The sequence below is a fragment of the Dreissena polymorpha genome, chromosome 10 (assembly GCF_020536995.1).
Source record: "Dreissena polymorpha isolate Duluth1 chromosome 10, UMN_Dpol_1.0, whole genome shotgun sequence".
In the NCBI taxonomy this organism is placed as follows: Eukaryota; Metazoa; Mollusca; class Bivalvia; order Myida; family Dreissenidae; genus Dreissena; species Dreissena polymorpha.
In genome coordinates, this window is record NC_068364.1 from 24,140,191 (window position 1) to 24,161,473 (window position 21,283).

A 21,283-nucleotide genomic window follows, 5' to 3' on the forward strand; every position below is an offset into this window, starting at 1 on the left:
CTTAAAACACCTTGTTTGGATCTTCACTTTACTTAAGAATTTGCTTGATGTTTGAAAATATCTTTCAGTTTGCCCTATACTTTGACTATAATGCGGTCTCGATATTGTGTGTTTGAAATGGTACTCTGCTGTATTTTTTTTAATTTTGTACAAGCAAACTGCGGTCAATTATCAGTAACACGTTGATCAATGCAGCAAAATCGCGGATACTCGATAATAATGTTTGAATTTAAACAATCCAGCTTTTCAATTTCTGGTTATTTTGAATAATAGTCCAGTCAACAAATAATGTCTGCCTTGGTATTCAAACAAATCCGCACCGATCTTTGATGACGGCCTATCAGGCATTTCACTGGGCAGCATTGGCTCATTATTATTCATTTTGCTAGTGTTCATTGCGAAATTTGTAGATTTCTCTACTTTATTTTCTACGCCTTTCATCAATCCGCATTAGAAAATAATGTGTCTGAGCGTTTAATGGAGTCTAGTACTTTTTTTCTGGCCATCTTTTCTCAAACAAGGGTTTGATACATTGCATGTCCTTATCTTCTTCAGAAGCTTTTTTTCAACGCCCTAAATTTTTCCTCAGACATAGGTAAGTGAGCATTCAACTGTAATTGATTGATATTAATATGTAATATTTTGTCCTCAGTATCTGGTAATTTATTTCTTGGCTCAAACATAGTTTTACCAGATTTATATTTCACATTGAAGTCACACTTGTGGAATTGCAAGAGAAATAGAGTCTCCACTATCGATAAAAGGAAAATACTCTCGAGAGGCTTGTGATCAGTTTCTATTGTAAACTCGCGTCCATAGCACTAATGGAAAATTGTGTTCATCAAAACACAATTGCATGAGACCCTTTTTCAATTTGAAATGATCTCTACTTTGTTAAATTCAATGCGCGGGATGCATATGCAGTTAATTTTCGTTTTGCAAAATGAATGTTGCAAGTCAAAATGAACTAGCATCTACATTCAACGTGACACCCTAACTTGGATTGCAAAAAAACCTAAAACATGTGTTGTCGATGTCATTTACTTATTTTGTTCAAAGCTTTCTTCTTGTTTTCCACTGCCAGTCTTTTTCCAACAATTTTCGATTTGGCGCGATTATCTCTGACATATTTGGCAAACATTTCTGCAGGTATGTGATGAAGCTTAGACATGTTGGTACTTTTGTCTTATTTTTTCGATGTCGATCCATGTCTTGAGAAGTTCTGACTGTTTCAAGCTCTGCCTTAAGTCCGTGTTGGCTAATGTTATGACCCACATTATGGGCTACTTCATTCATGAACTGGCATTTACTTAAACCAGTTTTAAGTTGTTTTACTTCATTCTGTCTAATACCCGCTTTATTTTGTTTTCATGTTCTTGGATGTTGTCTCCCAAGACTATAATGACATCACCTGCGTTCCTTCTAGATCCTGTAGCATCACTGTCATAACACGCTGATACATTTCCTGAATGGACTTAATTCCAAACGGACCTTTTAAGAATATGTATATCGCAAATGGTGTTTAAAACGTTGTAAGTTTTGAACTTTCTTCATTTAGTTTCGTTGAAGTCGAGAACCAACTTGTTGCCTCTAGAGTGCTAAATACCTTCTCGTAAGGCATATCTGAAACTATAACCTACACTGTTTTCATCGGATAATGTCCTCTTAATATTGCTTCATTCTGATGTCGCGAGTCGATGCATATTCTTACATCACACGAGTTTTATGTCACTGTTACGGACGCGTTCACGCATTAAGTTGGTTCAATGTGTCGTGTTTTAATGCCTAGTGACTCCATTCTCTGAAGCCCATCTTTGACTTTTTGTTTTATGGATATTGGTACTTTACGCACATGCTTAACAACAAGCTTTACGTTTTGGTCTATTATTATGTGATATGAGCCTGGAAACAACATAAACCTTCATATACATCAATGTTTTGTTATATAGAGTTTATCCTCTTTATAAATCATATCTTTTCCGAAGTCTCTCCACTTTACACCGACTGTGATCTGGCTTTGGCCATATAACATTAAACGAATTTTCTTTTGCCCTTAAGCGTTAATAGTAGTGTTATCATATACAACGGTTAAATTCTATGTCCTGAAAATGAACGCAAAGGAGTGTTTTCTTTTATGGTTGTTGAATTGACTGCTTTTCAAGGTCTCGCGTTTACAGTACATTACACTAAGCACCCGTGTATTATTGAAACTGAATGTTATTTCCATTAATTGAAAGTAACTCATAAAATAAATCTGACTTTTGATTCTTTTTTCCTATCATCGCTCCAACAAATAAAGCATCATATTTATAGTACATATCCTCTAGTTGATGTACTTTCTTATCTTCAGCTTTACCTGTGCCTTTACACATTTTCATGAAATGATTTTATCTGTGACACTTCATTCACGTTTTCCTAAATGCTGTCATGTACATGCCTACACCTCTGGTAAACAGCAGGCTTGGAATTTTGTCTCATAATGCTTTGATTTAGCACCACCATCGGCTTGAGGATGCTTAAATGGCCTTTGTTTTCTTATTGTGTTTACACTTGGATCTTCTTTTGCGTACATACTGCCACAGTATTTTACCAACATTTTCAGATCAGTGATGAATTATTCTTCAGATTCACATTTTACTGCACTTTGCATTGGAATTTATATCTAGTAAAAACTTTGTTCTCTTTCGGTTTCAAATAAGCGTCATATTTACCCATAATCGTAGCTAAAGACTTTGCTTCGTCCGCCGCAGCGTCCATGTTTGATAGATCACTTGACCCCTCTGGCATTCCCTTAAATCTACTGATTTATATTATAATGTCATAAATTAGTTGTCATTTATATCCACGTCACAATACACTGTATTCGTTAATGCGTTCAAACAGTCCTTTTTTAAAAGCTGATATTTGTCCTTGAAACAATTATTTCTGTTTCTCCCGGCGAAATAAATGTTTTTTAACCATAACATCTTAGGCCTGTATTCTGGCATCACTATATATTTGCGTTTCTTCTATGGCTTAAATACCACATCGGCGTTTGCATTGTTACATGCCTTATGCCAACCGCAGCGATATTATGAACATATACGCATGGTCTATGATATTTGTGTTTCGCTGTAGCTTTTTTAACTGATTTTTCAGGATTGCATTTTACATCACACAGCAAACAATATCTCTCGTTCCATAATTCTACGTTAACTCTATAGGAAGCTGTCATATGACGTTCTAAATGGTGTTTTCATTAAGACCAGTTTGCGTTACAATACTCATTGGGAATGAACAGAAATGTCACGTGACCCATAAAGTAAACGTCAGTAGGTGTTTTATGAAGGACAACAGCTGCATCAGGTAGGTTAATTTTCAATATCTTTGCTGATCGACCATTGGCTTTCGTACGATCTAGTGCATGCAATACGGCATGAATAAAGATTAAGATCGGTGTATCATGCGTTGTGTGGGTTGCTCTGGTTTTCGCGAACACTTCGACACAAATTTCCATTGTAGAAGCAAACGTCAGTAGTAAAATTAGAAAGAGTGGGTCTTTACAAAATTAAGCGATCGCAGAACTGTCTATGCCTTACCGGACGCACATATATTACATATTTCTATGCATGAAAAAACGAAAATTTGAACATGATATTAAATATACGTTTAATGAGTAAAACACAAATGTCAAACGTCCGTAGTACGTATAAGAATGACAAACGTCAGTAGACAACAAAAATAAACAGCAGTTGACGAATACATGCGGCCTTTCATTTAATAAAATACATGTGAAACAATTTAATTTATACTAATTTAGAGTTAAATATAACAATTTAAAATTGATGTCACAGTGCACGACTTATGTAACATTTTTCAACATCAACAATTAGCGAATGTTATTATAATTACGTGTTACCTTATTTATTTGTGCCTTTTTATATTTTAACAATTCGACCATCGTCTTTTAAATGTGAAAATCATTTAAATTGTGTCAAGTATGATTACCGTGTATTGTTAAAAGTGCTTAGGTGCTTGTTGTTTCTTTAAGCTAAGCCTCGACTTCATGGGCTTGTCCCCTACAGTTTACAACATCTGCGTCCCCAGCCGCTCCAAACTGGATCACACTAAAGCCTTTGTTTCAATACAGTTCGAGGTACTAATATACGTTGTTGTTGTTTTCACACGTAACCATACAGTTCATGCACTTGTACGCATTTGTTGATTGACATCTACTGAAGTGAAAACAGCAACCATAATTTTATATATAACCTTATCATCAAAAGCAAAACAATACAAAACGCAAACCTCAATACATTGTATAATCAATAAATAATAATTCAATTTATTTACCTGTGTAAGCTGATAAAATTCTTTAATCCCATAATATTTCATAGATATAGTTTCTTTTCAAGATGTCTACTAATATTATGAAATTTGTGGTAGAAAATATTTCTTTTCAGAATGTCAGAAAGGAAAAGTTCTCTGTCGATTCGGACACACAGGAAATGTCTATCTGCTAATCAGATTCAATGCGTTTTTGTTAAACAGTCTTCAGCAGCATCACCGGGAAGATGATCAGTTTTCAAATGCAAATGAATGTTTACCTCTTACCTCTTGCCAATGGCCTTCTTTTTAAGCTATTCGATCACCATTCTACAAAGCAATACGATTGGACAATTTAAATATATTACCTAGTGCAGAATCAAACGATAATTATATCAATTGGTACAAATAAATTGACGATCAGATAGTGTATTATATTTATATACAAGTTATAATTGTAACATTTATTGTAGAGCGAGTGTTAAAGCATATACATTTTAAAACAATGTTTTGGTAAACTGTAGGGAACTATTTTAAAAATATAAAGGTCTGCCCATAATTATTGCAGAATAGCCTACACTTGATTTCCCCCATTGTCTTGATAGAAAATAATCGTGTATCGTGGTAGAATTGCGAACACAAACTATTGTTTTGTTGTAAATGTACATTAAAACGCATTAGCATATAACTAGCCTTGTATGAATATCCTATCAGATTTTCGAAATATTCTTACTTTGTTGACTATGGTGTTTCTTTATTTTGGAAAGTAAAAAAACAACAATTACGATTTCTCCCGTGTACTTACTTTATTTTTGACATATATCATTTCCACACACGCACACGCAGGTGACCACACACACTATTTGTGTGTATCTCTCGGAATAAACCGTAATGCAAAAATAAAATCAGAAGGTGGCATTAAATAGGAAATCAAACTACTTTCTAATTATGATGATTGCTACACAATTCGCCTTGAATTTAGTGTACATTCATAGGTTATAAAAATAATCTACAGAAAAAGCAAAACATTAAAACATGGAAACACACAGATTATTAGTCAAATATCACAGCGATTTTAAAATAAATTTAGAAACGTAATCAGATTAAATCGAATCGCAAAATGACATAAATAGTGCAACATAATATAAAACAAACAAAACAATAGAACTTGGTTTTCGAGTCAAGACTTGTTTTTATGTGTTTTCAATCCGAAAAAAGAACGGCTAGATTGCGGATCACCATTCAAGCATTTAACTTTATAATCGCAATATATATAATCGCTCAAGTGTATTCATCTTTTAGTGATACAGTCACGTGCCGTTTAAATTTCACTGTTGAGCTAATTAAAATGCACCATGCGCACGTTGTCAATTATAGACTTGCAATCTTTTTTTAAAATTCATATCATATTATATTCGTCTTTTTTGAAATTGAAATACGATGTACATACGCCACTACCACTCTTCAATAAGAAATAATTTGTTTTCGGTGTTTTGGTCTAAGACTTTTTTTTCTCATTGAGAAGAAATCAAAGAGGAAATCGACAGCCAACTAAATAACACAATTCTTAATTTTAGAGAAAGCTTCATTATTAATGTAAATTTATGTACTTGTCCTCCAAATGTTTATTTGGTAAAATGGAAAACACAAAGTCGTGGGTTCTTCTTTACTTATTTCTTTTCAGTTCAGTGTTATATAAATATAAATTAATTCAGTAATACAATATTTCTGATCCGAAGAAGGAATCAATAGACGTCCTGCAAATAAACAATAACACACATATAACACATTATTATAAATATTGCTTTTTTGCTGTAAAATAATATGATATATTTATGAAAAGTATTTATAACAGCAAATATAACAACAATATATAGATAAATATATTAACAAATGATGAAACAATCATTCGACGCATTGGTACTAATTGCAACATAAGATTAATTACAGAATATAATATCTTTCCATCAAGAATAATGTTGTGGCGACCAGACCGACTGACTGACCTAGACATCCAAATACATATCTCAAAACACAAATACATATGTGAAACACATACATGCATATACACAGTTCAACACACATTTACTCACAAATTTATGGAATCTGGCGTCGTAGCGCTTCTTCCGAATCCTTGTCCGCAAGTGATGTTACTCTGCAAGCTGTTAAAAAGTGCACACATATTTATAAAGAAAAAGATGATTATAAATAGAAACCATCTTGAACCGTAGAAGAATTTCAAATCTCATAAATACGTTAAATTGCCGATCTAAAATAAATCTTTATGACTGTCGACTAGCATGTGCAATAGCATTACAATCAGTAATTACTTATTTACACATTTGTACATACCTATTGTATAATGATACTTAATAATTTAAAGAAGTATAAATTTGACAGATGTGCACTAGTCTCTTGACGAGCTCGTGAAACAATACCGTACATTACACAAAAGACGTAACCACATAAAACAGGTTACATACAACTATATTAAAATTTTGATGTAAAATCCACCCTGTCACATTAAAATTACATAACAACACATGTACTGATCTACAAATTCTATATATAAAAAGAGAATCTCAAAAAAAAACTTTCATTAAATATTCAGGATTCTGGAAATGAATTCCGAATGCCTCAACATCACACAATTAAATTGTGTAATACAACCCATTATAAAATCAAAGACATGAAGTATTCCATACTTGTTATACACCCTTACATATTATTGTAAAAATAATTAGATATTTTGATGTATATGGGATGTTTTTTTTGGCCTTTTTAACATTGCCTTCTTAAATAACCATATTTGGAAATATTTTATATATATATATATATATATATATATATATATATATATATATATATATATATATATATATATATATATATATATATATATATATGTATATATATATATCTCAAGGGGTAAGTACAGTGTTGATTAGGCAATGAAATAACATGATGGACATGGAAGAAATCTACAGAAAACGTTATAAAATAACCTGCGATACCACTTTAAGTACCGTTTTGCCCTGACTGGTCGCTTTAAGTATATAATAACACTATCATAATACAAAATGTGTTTTGTTCTCGAATAATGCATGCATCATCTTCTTGTTTGATTCGGCGAACAAAGTAATGTATTCAATCTTATGTTATTCGTTTCTTGGTACAACATTGATGGATTATTTTAATTTTATTTGTCTAACCAGATATGTGATTTATAATAATCTACGTTCTCTTCTGTAAGCAAAGGATCCTGTGTTCGAATAAAAATGCCATGTTTTCATGTAGGTTATTTTTAGTATGCATAACATATATATTCTATTCATCCTCGTATGTGACTTTAGATCATTAACAACAAAAACACCGGGAAAAGCGCAGATTGCGCAACATTTTGAACTGGTTCGTGTATAAACCGTTTTTACCTTTTTCGTTTTGCATTCGACACAACGAAAAACAAGAATAAACGTATATTAGTTCATATTCCGATTTTCTTATAACCTTAACAAAAACAAAAGAACAAAAACCAAAATCGAGTTCTTTGTATCATTTTTCGGTGTACGTATAACAAAAAAAAAACACAAAACTTATTTCCCTATTCATATTTCGTTTCAATTTTAATTATACAAAAATCAATATGAAAATTGAGACACAGTGCCTGCTTCCATTTACCATTCTTGAAATGATAAAGCGGTAAACGGAAAACGAGGGGCGCTCCGCTGTTAATTTTGGAGATAAGTCGTGATTGATCTGTTTGCGCATTTTTTACCTTGGATCTTATTATTTGAATTCATAAATATAGAAAATTATAGACGAAGAATAGTCGAGTTTTGGGACAGCCATTGTTGGCTTCCCTTATGGGAAAATAAATAGATCTAGAAACATTAAATAATGATACAAAGTTCATATCTTCTTTTGTTTAAAATCATCGCATTTGAGTACACGTATAACACGCATTTCGATTATCATGGCATAATTAAATATCTTTTTAAACATATATTTTTTTCTTAAAGTAATTAAAACAATTCATTTATTTGCAACATTGTATTCATATCTATTAAACAAATGAAAAAAGCCCCACATTATTGTAAAACATATGCATTCAATTAGTATGGTGAACAATACCCCTGGTCCTGAATTTCACACTAAATAGCGTTATTAAGTTCAGAGTATAGGATTTAAATCCTTAACCAATGGTTTCACGAACGGTGTTCTTTTAAAAGTGTTTTAGAATGATTATATTTGGTACTTCTTTTATATGATGAAGAAAATATGCTTATAACAATTATACAATTATTTGAAACTCTTTACAAGATCATTACATTATACTAATAGAAAAATAAACGCTCATGAAAGCCCATTATTTAAAATATCATAAGTTACAAATCATGACATTATTATAAATAATGAATTTATAAATACCGTTTTTGTTTTTGTTGTGTACGTTTTTTTTTCAATGTTTTAAAAGACTGTTGAAATGAACTGGATGTGTTTACAAGGAAAAAATTAAACTTTTTTCGAATATAGCATGAACTTTTACAGATCACGCAAGCTAACGCTATCTGGGTTCCTCTTCCCTGCTCACGGCAAACACCAACTTGAATCACTAATAAATAAAATAAGCTCTAAAACCCATATGTATTCTTGACTCAGCAAATCATACACGTATAGTTACAGATATACAAGATTTTCTGTAATGGTATTCGAGTTTCATTGTAGGAGACAACCAGGGTCTGAAACGGAACGTTTCAACGCTTGCAAATAGTTTTTATAGGCGAGACGCATGCTTATTGCCTTTTTAATGAAACGTTAGGTTTAAAGTCAAACATTTTAGCGGCGTTATAATATCATTGAAAGGTAAATATTTTGTTAGGATTAGCTTGATCTTTAGAGCTCTTTCCACAACTTTACATACGTTGTTTAATTAGTTATAAAAAGGGCACATTTATTAATATTATTAATAATATTATATAAAATTGAACGAATTAGAAATTATGTATTAGACAGTTTGCACTTAACCATTCCATAAGATTCAAACACTTTGTTTTATTTATTCTTCTTTTGTCCGGTTCTTTCTTTCAATATTGTCAGCACCAATACAACTTTAACCTTCTATTACGTAAGGTGATGCTAAAAGTTAAACAACGGGACACATTAGTAGCCGCCGCAGATTATTGTGCTCCTTGAACATCATGCGGGTCTAAGGCATAATAATAATTGGAATACGGGACTAAGGGGAAGGGGTATTACAGATCTTTAAATGTAAGGACCTCCCACTGGTTATAGGACTAAAACGAGTTTTTTGTTTAAAATTAGTACTGAATTGACATAGGAGGCTGATTATAGCATTGTAACAACCCGTTTTGCAATAAACCCGTTTTGCAATACATTTATTGCAAAACGGGTTGGGGTGTTTTATTTCAATTTGATTTTTTTCCCAAAAAACCCGATTTGCAATAAACCCGTTTTGCAATAAATTTATTGCAAAACGGGTTGCAGTTTCTTATTAATTAAAATGGATTGAAAGAGTTAAAAGGGAGTTTCAAGTGTTGTATTTTAATAAAATTGTTATAAAAATAGACAACATTGTGAGCTAAGGCTTAAAATTTATGGAACATGATGCATTTCGAGATTTAATACTTATCGTTTCATATTGATTTGAAACGGTTGAAAGAAAGTTTTAAAGTTGTCTCTAACGTAAATATGATAAAACAAGGCTTAATGTTTATATAAAGTGATGTTCACCAATTTGGGAATTAAGTGAAGAATACGGAGAAGTGCATAATTTTATTGCAAAACGGGTTGCAGTGTTTTTTGCAATGTGCATTTTTGTATAACAAATCGTTATGCACTAAAGTCTTTGCAATAAAATCATTACACATGCACTTATTGATTTAAATTGATTTGAAACGCTAAAAAGAAAGATTCCAATGTCGTATATATGGAGTTTGTATACATATAATAAGACTGAGATGTCAGATTCGACCTAAAATTAACAGACATTGAAGGAGACCAATTCCATGAGTAAATGTGATAAACAAACACAGAATGTATATAAACAGTGATCTTAACACTTTCATGATTAAGCGAATTTAACCCTGAAATCCAATTATGTTATTGAAAAACGGGTTGCAGTGTCTTATTGCGATGTAATTGAAGAAATAAAAGCCCGTTTTGCAATAAACTCGTTTTGCACTAATACATAACAAATATACTAATTGACTCCAAGTGATTGGACACTTTTCGAAGAAAGTTTCATATGTTGTTTATAAGGATTTTGTTGTCAAAATAAGACAGAGGTGTAAGATTCGACCGACAAATAAAAGGCAGTTAAAGTGATCAATTTCGTGAAACAACAACACCGAATTATTGTAGAAAGTGATTTAAACCAATGCAATATTTATTTGAAGAAAACCGAATAATGCAATAATTGTATTGCAAAACGTGTAAGAGTTTCTTTGTAATTTGAAATTTTTATAACAGTCCGTTTTGCAATAAACCCGTTTTACTATAAATTTATTGCAAAACGGGTTAGAGTGTCTTATTAAAATTTGATTTTTTTTACAATAACCCATTTTGCAATAAACCCGTTTTGCAAAAAAATCATCACTCTTGCATATATTAATTCAAATGTATAAGAACAGTTAAAATGGAGTTTGACGTGTTGAATTTAAATAAAATTGTTATAACAAATAGAGAAAAATGTGAGTGTAGACCTAAAATGCATGGAAGGTGATGCATTTCGAGATTTAATACGATAAAACAACACAAAATGTGTATCGAAAGTGATTTCAAACAATAAGGTACTAAAGTTTAGATAACGCAAAATGAAATAAGTTATGGAAAAACGTGTTGAACTGTCTTATTGTAATTTGAATTTTGTGTAACAACCCGTTTCGCAATAAAATCATCACATATTTACCCATTGTTTCATATTGATTTGAAACGGTAAAAAGGAAGTTTTAAATGTCGTCTCTAACGTAAATATTATAAAACAAGGCTGAATGTTATTATGAAGTGATGGTCGGCAATTTGGGAAGAAAGTGAAGAATACAAAAAAGTGTATATTTTTATTGCAAAACGGGTTGCAGTGTTTTATTGCATTGTGCCATTTTAATAATAACCCATTTTGCACTAAACTCTTTTTGCATAAACTCAAACACACATGAACTTATTGATTCAAATTGATTTGAAACGCTCGAAAGAAAGATTCAAATGTCGTATATATGGATTTTGTATACATATAATAGGAGAGAGGTGTAAGATTCGACCAAAAATAACCAGACATTGAAAGTGACCTAATCCATGTGTAAATGTGATAAACAAAACAGAATGTATATAAACAGTGATCTAAACACTTTCACGATTAAGCGAATTTAACCCAGAAATCCAATAATGTTATTGCAAAACGGGTTGCAGTGTCTTATTGCGATGTAATAACAAAATAAAAGCCCGTTTCACAATAAACTCATTTTGCGCTAATGCATCACACATGTACTAATTGATTCCAATTGATTGAACACTTTTCGAAGAAAGTCTCAATGTTGTTTGTAAGGATTTATTTTTCAAAATAAGGCAGCGTTGTAAGAGTAAATAAAAAACATTTTTTTTGTTTTAAGAACTGTTGCATCACAGTATGTCATTTTCATTACGAAATTTTCATAACAACCCGCTTTGCAATAAACCCGTTTTGTAATTAAATAATTACACCTGTATTAATTCATTCAAATGGATTGGAAACATTAACAAGGAAATTTGAAATCTCGTATTGAAAGAATAGTATTTCCAAATATAGAAGAAACCGTTAATTTCTACTAAAAATTAAAAAGCATTGAAGGCGATGCATTTCGAGATTTAGTACGTTAAAACAACACATAATGTATAAAGAAAGTGATATCAACCAATTTGGAGCTTTCTTTATACGGTTTCAAATCAATTTGAAACAATAACTGATAATTTTATTGCGAAATGGTTTGTTACACACAATCTTCACTTAAGCTCCAAATTGGTTGATATCACTTTCTATGAACACATGTTTTGCTTATTCAAAAAAAGAATTGTTTCGTAGAATTATAATTATGGTTTATTATTTCTTTTTATTGTGTTTGTGTTCCAGGGATTTATCCTCCAATAGGCTCGCATCACTACCCGACGATGCGTTTAAAGATTGGTCAGATCTAACGAAACTGTAAGACATTTTCATTAAATATGTATATATACATACCGTCATATTAATGTGTTTAATGATGTAAAATACTATCCGTCTGATTGTATTTACCGTGATAATTTATTACTAAACAACAAGCAATATTTGAACTAAATAGCGCTTCTTTTAAGTAAATGTAATTTGTAAAAGACTAAAGGTTAGTCTGAATAAACTGCAAGCAGTTATGTACTGTAAGAAAGATAGCAGTAAGATTTTAGCTTATTTTGTTTTTTTAGTATTTTTAATTGTGTTTTTAGCTCACCTGATTGCTCAAGTGAGCTTTTGTGATCGGTTTTTGTCCGTCGTCCGTCCGTCCGTTCGTCGTCCGTCCACATCTGTTTGTAAACACTATAGAGGCCACATTTCTTGTCCGATCTTAATGAAACTTGGTCAGAAGATTTGTCTTATCGATCGAATTCGAAACTGCGTCATGCTGGGTCCAAAATTGGGTCACTAGTTCTTAAAAAGAAAAATCATGTACACCCTGTAGAAGTCACATGTCATGCCCAATCTTCATGTAACTTTGTCAAAATATTTGTTTAAATGATATGTTGGTTGAGTACAAAAGTGGTCCTAGTACGTTGAAAAACATGGCCGACCGTGGGCGGGGCAGTTTTCAGAGAAACCTCGTGAACACTTAAGAAGTCGAAATGTTTGCCCAATCATCATGAAATTTGGTCAAAACATTGTTTTTTTTATATCTCGAGTTCGAAAATGGTCCAGATCGGTGAAAACACATGGCGACCAGGGGGCGGGGCAGTATTCTATATATGTTTATAGCGAATACATGTGAACACTCTAGAAGTCGCATATTTGGTCCTATCTTCATGAAATTTGTTCAGAACATTTAGTTCCTATATACGTGAATTCAGTTTGAAAATGGTTCCGGCCCGTTGAAAAACATTGCTGCCAGGTGGACGGGGCAATTTTCCTTTTATTTATACAGTAAACAATGCTTGTGAACAGTCAAGAAGTCACATTTGTTCCCAATCATCCTGCAACTTTGTCAAAACATTGGTTTAATTAATATTTCGCGAAGAGTTCGGTCCAGATGGGTTAATAAACATGGCCGCCAGTGGGTGGGACATTTTTGTCTATATGTATATTGTGAAAACATGTTAACTCTCTAGAAGACACATTTCTGGATCAATTTTCATAAAAGTTGGTCAAAACATTTGTTTTCTAGATACGAGAGTTGAGTTTGCTGGCGGGAGGGGGCGCATTGTCGTTATATAAATATATTTAACAAAAGCTTGTGAACGCTCTAGAAGTCACATTTGTTTGCCTAATCATCATGCAACTAGATGTGTTTGAAAATGGTCCCGATCGTTCTTAAAACATGGCCGCCAGGGGGGGGGGATTTTTCCTAATATGACTCTAGAGAAACCTTGTGAACACTGTAGAAGGCAATTTTTTTGCCTAATCATCGTGAAACTTAGTCAATACATTGGTATTCTCCAGCATCCTTTTCAAAGTTGCTGAGAAGCAATATTGCCACAAGATCTTATTCCAGTTTGATAATGAGCATACTCAAATAGTAAATACCAGAATTATTGCCTTAGATTGTCAACTGTTCATTATATTATACAAAGTCATAGTAAATACTTTAGAGGTCACAATTTTGTTTAAGATTTTATGAATCTTGGTCATTATATTTATTTGTATAAGCAAAGTTTGACGTTTGGTCATGTGGGGTCAAAATATAGGTCACCATGTCTTACAAAAACCTTGTAAACACACTAGAGGCCATAGTTTTGGTCCAATAATGATGATACTTGACCAGGATGTTTTTCTTAATGATATCTAGGCAAGGTTTGACATTGGGTCATGTAGGGTCAAAATCTTGGTCTCGAGGTCCAAATCTTACAAAAACCTTGTATACACATGTGGAATTAGCATAACTTGCACATGTTTGCATTGCAAAAAAACCATGCAAATGGGCAGTACTCAATCAGAATTAATCATATGCTCACATTGCAAAAATAAACAGAAGAGAACCAATCTAATATGCTCTAGAGTACTGAATTTTCAACTATGAGCAAACTAGTGCCATATTAACTCTAGAATTTAGAATTTATAACGTGTCCCTTAGTTAAATGCCAGAAGTATGCAAAATAATCAAGTTATCGCGATATTTGATAGTGTGATGCTGTGTAAAAACATAGATGATGATGATGGTGGTTATGATATGGTTTTTGTTATTGTGTTTTATGAGGACTATTTTGATGACGTTACATTTTTATACAATACGAAATTTCTGCTGAACTCCAGTGATATACAAAACAAATAAACTAAAAAATGAAACGACTTTGATAATGGTATGTAAAGTATTGACCAAAGACATGTTGAGCTATTTATATCTTTATTCAGAAGAGTATCCAAGGGACATAAATCGTGTACAACACTATATAGACGGGTAACCAGACACATTTCAATTTAACATACATAACATCCCTCTTTTTCAGAGATTCAAGAAATGATGCATTGTTTCCAAATGTTTAGAAAGTATAGTAAATAGCCATAAGACTGTTCTTACTAAAACATACAATCTTCCATACGAATTCTCACTTTTACTGTGGACTTAATATGTTAAAGTCAATCTCACCAACTATGTATACATTTGCTCATTTTAACTTATAAATTGTATAAGTAACTAAGTATATCTAACACAAAGAGAGTGACAATTTTAACTTAAGATGACCATAACTCTTGAAGCATATTTCAACTTTATCGTCTGTTCATGGCATTGTCTTTCCTCCTTTCTTCTTCTCATTCCTGAATAAACTCTTCTTCTTACTCTTTAGTGAGCACTATAATGTACTTTAAACAATTTACTGACATTACACTGGTTTTCAATATTTTTATTAAATAAATTTAATTACACTAATGTAACTGACTTTGATCTAACTATTTTAACTGTATCATTACAATGATTTATATTAAATGGAATGTTTTTACACATACACCTCTGTGATTGAATTACACTTATAAAGGTTAAACTTCGCTGGCATCTTCACATGTCTACCAGAACGAGTTTAATGCTGTGAAGATTCCGTAGTCGTCTGCATATTTTATGTACGAGCTTTCTGACCCGATGCCGGATTCTGTACATCTGCTTCAGCCTTAGATGAGTCATTATCAGTCTGATTGGTTCTGATTCTCAAATTTGTTGATATGTTTGGCTGAAAACTAGCCAATGTTGCTTTCAATCGACTACGGTTTCTGTGCAACTTCTGTGCTTCCTCAGTTTCCACCACATAATTATGATCGATGTGTTGCGTGTTTTTCACCACCTTTCCAGAAATAAAGTCATTTCCATGATGGGTCATTACGGTTTGATTTTCATTCAGCTCTTTGTGAAGCCTACTACTGTTCGTATCTAGTAAAATTCTAATATGTTTTGCCTTGAGATCAGATTTTCCACTGTATCATTGCTATTGGATATTTTTTTCAACAGTTCTGCTATAACCGGTTTACGAGATTTAACCTACGACCTACATGCAGCTGAGCTAGTGACTTACTTAAAACAACTTGTTTGGATCTTCACTTTTCTTAAGAATTTGCTTGATGTTTGAAAATATCTTTCAGTTTGCCCTATACTTTGACTATAATGCGGTCTCGATATTGTGTGTTTGAAATGGTACTCTGCTGTATTTTTTTTAATTTTGTACAAGCAAACTGCGGTCAATTATCAGTAACACGTTGATCAATGCAGCAAAATCGCGGATACTCGATAAAAATGTTTGAATTGAAACAATCCAGCTTTTCAATTTCTGGTTATTTTGAATAATAGTCCAGTCAACAAATAATGTCTGCCTTGGTATTCAAACAAATCCGCACCGATCTTTGATGACGGTCTATCAGGCATTTCACTGGGCAGCATTGGCTCATTATTATTCATTTTGCTAGTGTTCATTGCGAAATTTGTAGATTTCTCTACTTTATTTTCTACGTCTTTCATCAATCCGCATTAGAAAATAATGTGTTTGAGCGTTTAATGGAGTCTTGTACTTTTTTTCTGGCCATCTTTTCTCAAACAAGGGTTTGATACATTGCATGTCCTTATCTTCTTCAGAAGTTTTTTTTCAACGCCCTAAATTTTTCCTCAGACATAGGTAAGTGAGCATTCATAATTGATTGATATTAATATGTAATATTTTGTCCTCAGTATCTGGTAATTTATTTCTTGGCTCAAACATAGTTTTACCAGATTTATATTTCACATTGAAGTCACACTTGTGGAATTGCAAGAGAAATAGAGTCTCCACTATCGATAAAAGGAAAATACTCTCGAGAGGCTTGTGATCAGTTTCTATTGTAAACTCGCGTCCATAGCACTAATGGTAAATTTTGTTCATCAAAACACAATTGCATGAGACCCTTTTTCAATTTGAAATGGTCTCTACTTTGTTAGATTCAATGCGCGGGATGCATATGCAGTTAATTTTCGTTTTGCAAAAAGAATGTTGCAAGTCAAAATGAACTAGCATCTACATTCAACGTGACACCCTAACTTGGATTGCAAAAAAAACACTAAAACATGTGTTGTCGATGTCATTTACTTATTTTGTTCAAAGCTTTCTTCTTGTTTCCCACTGCCAGTCTTTTTCCAACAATTTTCGATTTCGCGCGATTATCTCTGACATATTTGGCAAACATTTCTGCAGGTATGTGATGAAGCTTAGACATGTTGGTACTTTTGTCTTATTTTTTCGATGTCGATCCATGTCTTGAGAAGTTCTGACTGTTTCAAGCTCTGCCTTAAGTCCCTGTTGGCTAATGTTATGACCCACATTATGGGCTACTTCATTCATGAACTGGCATTTACTTAAAACCAGTTTTAAGTTGTTTTACTGCATTCTGTCTAATACCCGCTTTATTTTGTTTTCATGTTCTTGGATGTTGTCTCCCAAGACTATAATGTCATCACCTGCGTTCCTTCTAGATCCTGTATCATCACTGTCATAACACGCTGATACATTTCCTGAATGGACTTAATTCCAATCGGACCTTTTAAGAATATGTATATCGCAAATGGTGTTTAAAACGTTGTAAGTTTTGAACTTTCTTCATTTAGTTTCGTTGAAGTCGAGAACCAACTTGTTGCATCTAGAGTGCTAAATACCTTCTCGTAAGGCATATCTGAAACTATAACCTACACTGTTTTCATCGGATAATGTCCTCTTAATATTGCTTCATTCTGATGTCGCGAGTCGATGCATATTCTTACATCACACGAGTTTTATGTCACTGTTACGGACGCGTTCACGCATTAAGTTGGTTCAATGTGTCGTGTTTTAATGCCTAGTGACTCCATTCTCTGAAGCCCATCTTTGACTTTTTGTTTTATGGATATTGGTACTTTACGCACATGCTTAACAACAAGCTTTACGTTTTGGTCTATTATTATGTGATATGAGCCTGGAAACAACATAAACCTTCATATACATCAATGTTTTGTTATATAGAGTTTATCCTCTTTATAAATCATATCTTTTCCGAAGTCTCTCCACTTTACACCGACTGTGATCTGGCTTTGGCCATATAACATTAAACGAATTTTCTTTTGCCCTTAAGCGTTAATAGTAGTGTTATCATATACAACGGTTAAATTCTATGTCCTGAAAATGAACGCAAAGGAGTGTTTTCTTTTATGGTTGTTGAATTGACTGCTTTTCAAGGTCTCGCGTTGACAGTACATTACACTTAGCACCCGTGTATTATTGAAACTGAATGTTATTTCCATTAATTGAAAGTAACTCATAAAATAAATCTGACTTTTGATTCTTTTTTACTATCATCGCTCCAACAAATAAAGCATCATATTTGTAGTCCATATCCTCTAGTTGATGTACTTTCTTATCTTCAGCTTTACCTGTGCCTTTACACATTTTCATGAAATGATTTTATCTGTGACACTTCATTCACGTTTTCCTAAATGCTGTCATGTACATGCCTACACCTCTGGTAAACAGCAGGCTTGGAATTTTGTCTCATAATGCTTTGATTTAGCACCACCATCGGCTTGATGATGCTTGAATGGCCTTTGTTTTCTTATTGTGTTTACACTTGGATCTTCTTTTGCGTTCATACTGCCACAGTATTTTACCAACATTTTCGGATCAGTGATGAATTATTCTTCAGATTCACATTTTACTGCACTTTGCATTGGAATTTATATCTAGTAAAAACTTTGTTCTCTTTCGGTTTCAAATAAGCGTCATATTTACCCATAATCGTAGCTAAAGACTTTGCTTCGTCCGCCGCAGCGTCCATGTTTGATAGATCACTTGACCCATCTGGCATTTCCTTAAATCTACTGATTTATATTATAATGTCATAAATTAGTTGTCATTTATATCCACGTCACAATACACTGTATTCGTTAATGCGTTCAAACAGTCCTTTTTTAAAAGCTGATATTTGTCCTTGAAACAATTATTTCTGTTTCTCCCGGCGAAATAAATGTTTTTTAACCATAACATCTTAGGCCTGTATTCTGGCATCACTATATATTTGCGTTTCTTCTATGGCTTAAATACCACATCGGCGTTTGCATTGTTACATGCCTTATGCCAACCGCAGCGATATTATGAACATATACGCAAGTCTGTGATATTTGTGTTTCGCTGTTGCTTTTTTAACTGATTTTTCTGGATTGCATTTTACATCACACAGCAAACAATATCACTCGTTCCATAATTCTACGTTAACTCTATAGGAAGCTGTCATATGACGTTCTAAATGGTGTTTTCATTAAGATCAGTTTGCGTTACAATACTCATTGGGAATGAACAAAATTGTCACGTGTCCCATAAAGTAAACGTCAGTAGGTGTTTTATGAAGGACAACAGCTGCATCAGGTAGGTTAATTTTCAATATCTTTGCTGATCGACCATTGGCTTTCGTACGATCTAGTGCATGCAATACGGCATGAATAAAGATTAAGATCGGTGTATCATGCGTTGTGTGGGTTGCTCTGGTTTTCGCGAACACTTCGACACAAATTTCAATTGTAGAAGCAAACGTCAGTAGTAAAATTAGAAAGAGTGGGTCTTTACAAAATTAAGCGATCGCAAAACTGTCTATGCCTTACCGGACGCACATATATTACATATTTCTATGAATGAAAAAACGAAAATTTGAACATGATATTAAATATACGTTAAATGAGTAAAACACAAATGTCAAACGTCCGTAGTACGTATAAGAATGACAAACGTCAGTAGACAACAGAAATAAACAGCAGTTGACGAATACATGCGGCCTTTCATTTAATAAAATACATGTGAAACAATTGAATTTATACTAATTTATAGTTAGATATAACAATTTAAAATTGATGTCACAGTGCACGACTTATGTAACTTTTGCAACATCAACAATTAGCGAATGTTATTATAATTACGTGTTACCTTATTTATTTGTGCCTTTTTATATTTTAACAATTCGACCATCGTCTTTAAAATGTGAAAATCATTTAAATTGTGTCAAGAATGGTTACCGTGTATTGTTAAAAGTGCTTAGGTGCTTGTTGTTTCTTTAAGCTAAGCCTCAACTTCATGGGCTTGTACCCTACAGTTTACAACATCTGCGTCCCCAGCTGCTCCAAACTGGATCACACTAAAGCCTTTGTTTCAATACAGTTCGAGGTACTAATATACGTTGTTGTTGTTTTCACACGTAACCATACAGTTCTTGCACTTGTACGCATTTGTTGATTGACATCTACTGAAGTGACAACAGCAACGATAATTTTATATATAACCTTATCATCAAAAGCAAAACAATACAAAACGCAAACCTTTATACATTGTATAATCAATAAATAATACTTCAATTTATTTACCTGTGTAAGCTGATATAATTCTTTAATCCCATAATATTTCATAGATATAGTTACTTTTCAAGATGTCTACTAATATTATTAAATTTGTGGGAGAAAATATTACTTTTCAGAATGTCAGAAAGGAAAAGTTCTCTGTCGATTCGGACACACAGGAAATGTCTATCTGCTAATCAGATTCAATGCGTTTTTGTTAAACAGTCTTCAGCAGCATCACCGGGAAGATGATCAGTTTTCAAATGCAAATGAATGTTTACCTCTTACCTCTTGCCAATGGCCTTCTTTTTAAGCTATTCGATCACCATTCTACAAAGCAATACGATTGGACAATTTAAATATATTACCTAGTGCAGAATCAAACGATAATTATATCAATTGGTACAAATAAATTGACGATCAGATAGTGCATTATATTTATATACAAGTTATAATTGTAACATTTATTGTAGAGCGAGTGTTAAAGCATATACATTTTAAAACACTGTTTTGGTAAACTGTAGGGAACTATTTTCAAAATGCCCATAATTATTGCAGAATAGCCTACACTTGATATCCCCCATTGTCTTGATAGAAAATAATCGTGTATCGTGGTAGAATTGCGAACACAAACTATTGTTTTGTTGTAAATGTACATTAATACGCATTAGCATATAACTAGCCTTGTATGAATATCCTATCAGATTTTCGAAATATTCTTACTTTGTTGACTATGGTGTTTCTTTATTTTGGAAAGTAAAAAAAAAACAACAATTACGATTTCTCCCGTTTACTTACTTTATTTTTGAAATATATCATTTCCACACACGCACACGCAGGTGAGCACACACACTATTTGTGTGTATCTCTCGGAATAAACCGTAATGCAAAAATAAAATCAGAAGGTGGCATTAAATAGAAAAGCAAACTACTTTCTAATTATG

At 32.7% G+C, this 21,283-nt stretch overlaps 1 protein-coding gene across 1 annotated transcript in view; it reads left to right on the top strand.

The window, feature by feature from the left end:
* Positions 1-21,283, top strand: part of LOC127848660 (leucine-rich repeat-containing protein 26-like) — a 120,485-nt gene that overhangs the window by 32,647 nt on the left and 66,555 nt on the right. The gene's annotated exons all lie outside the window — the stretch shown is intronic.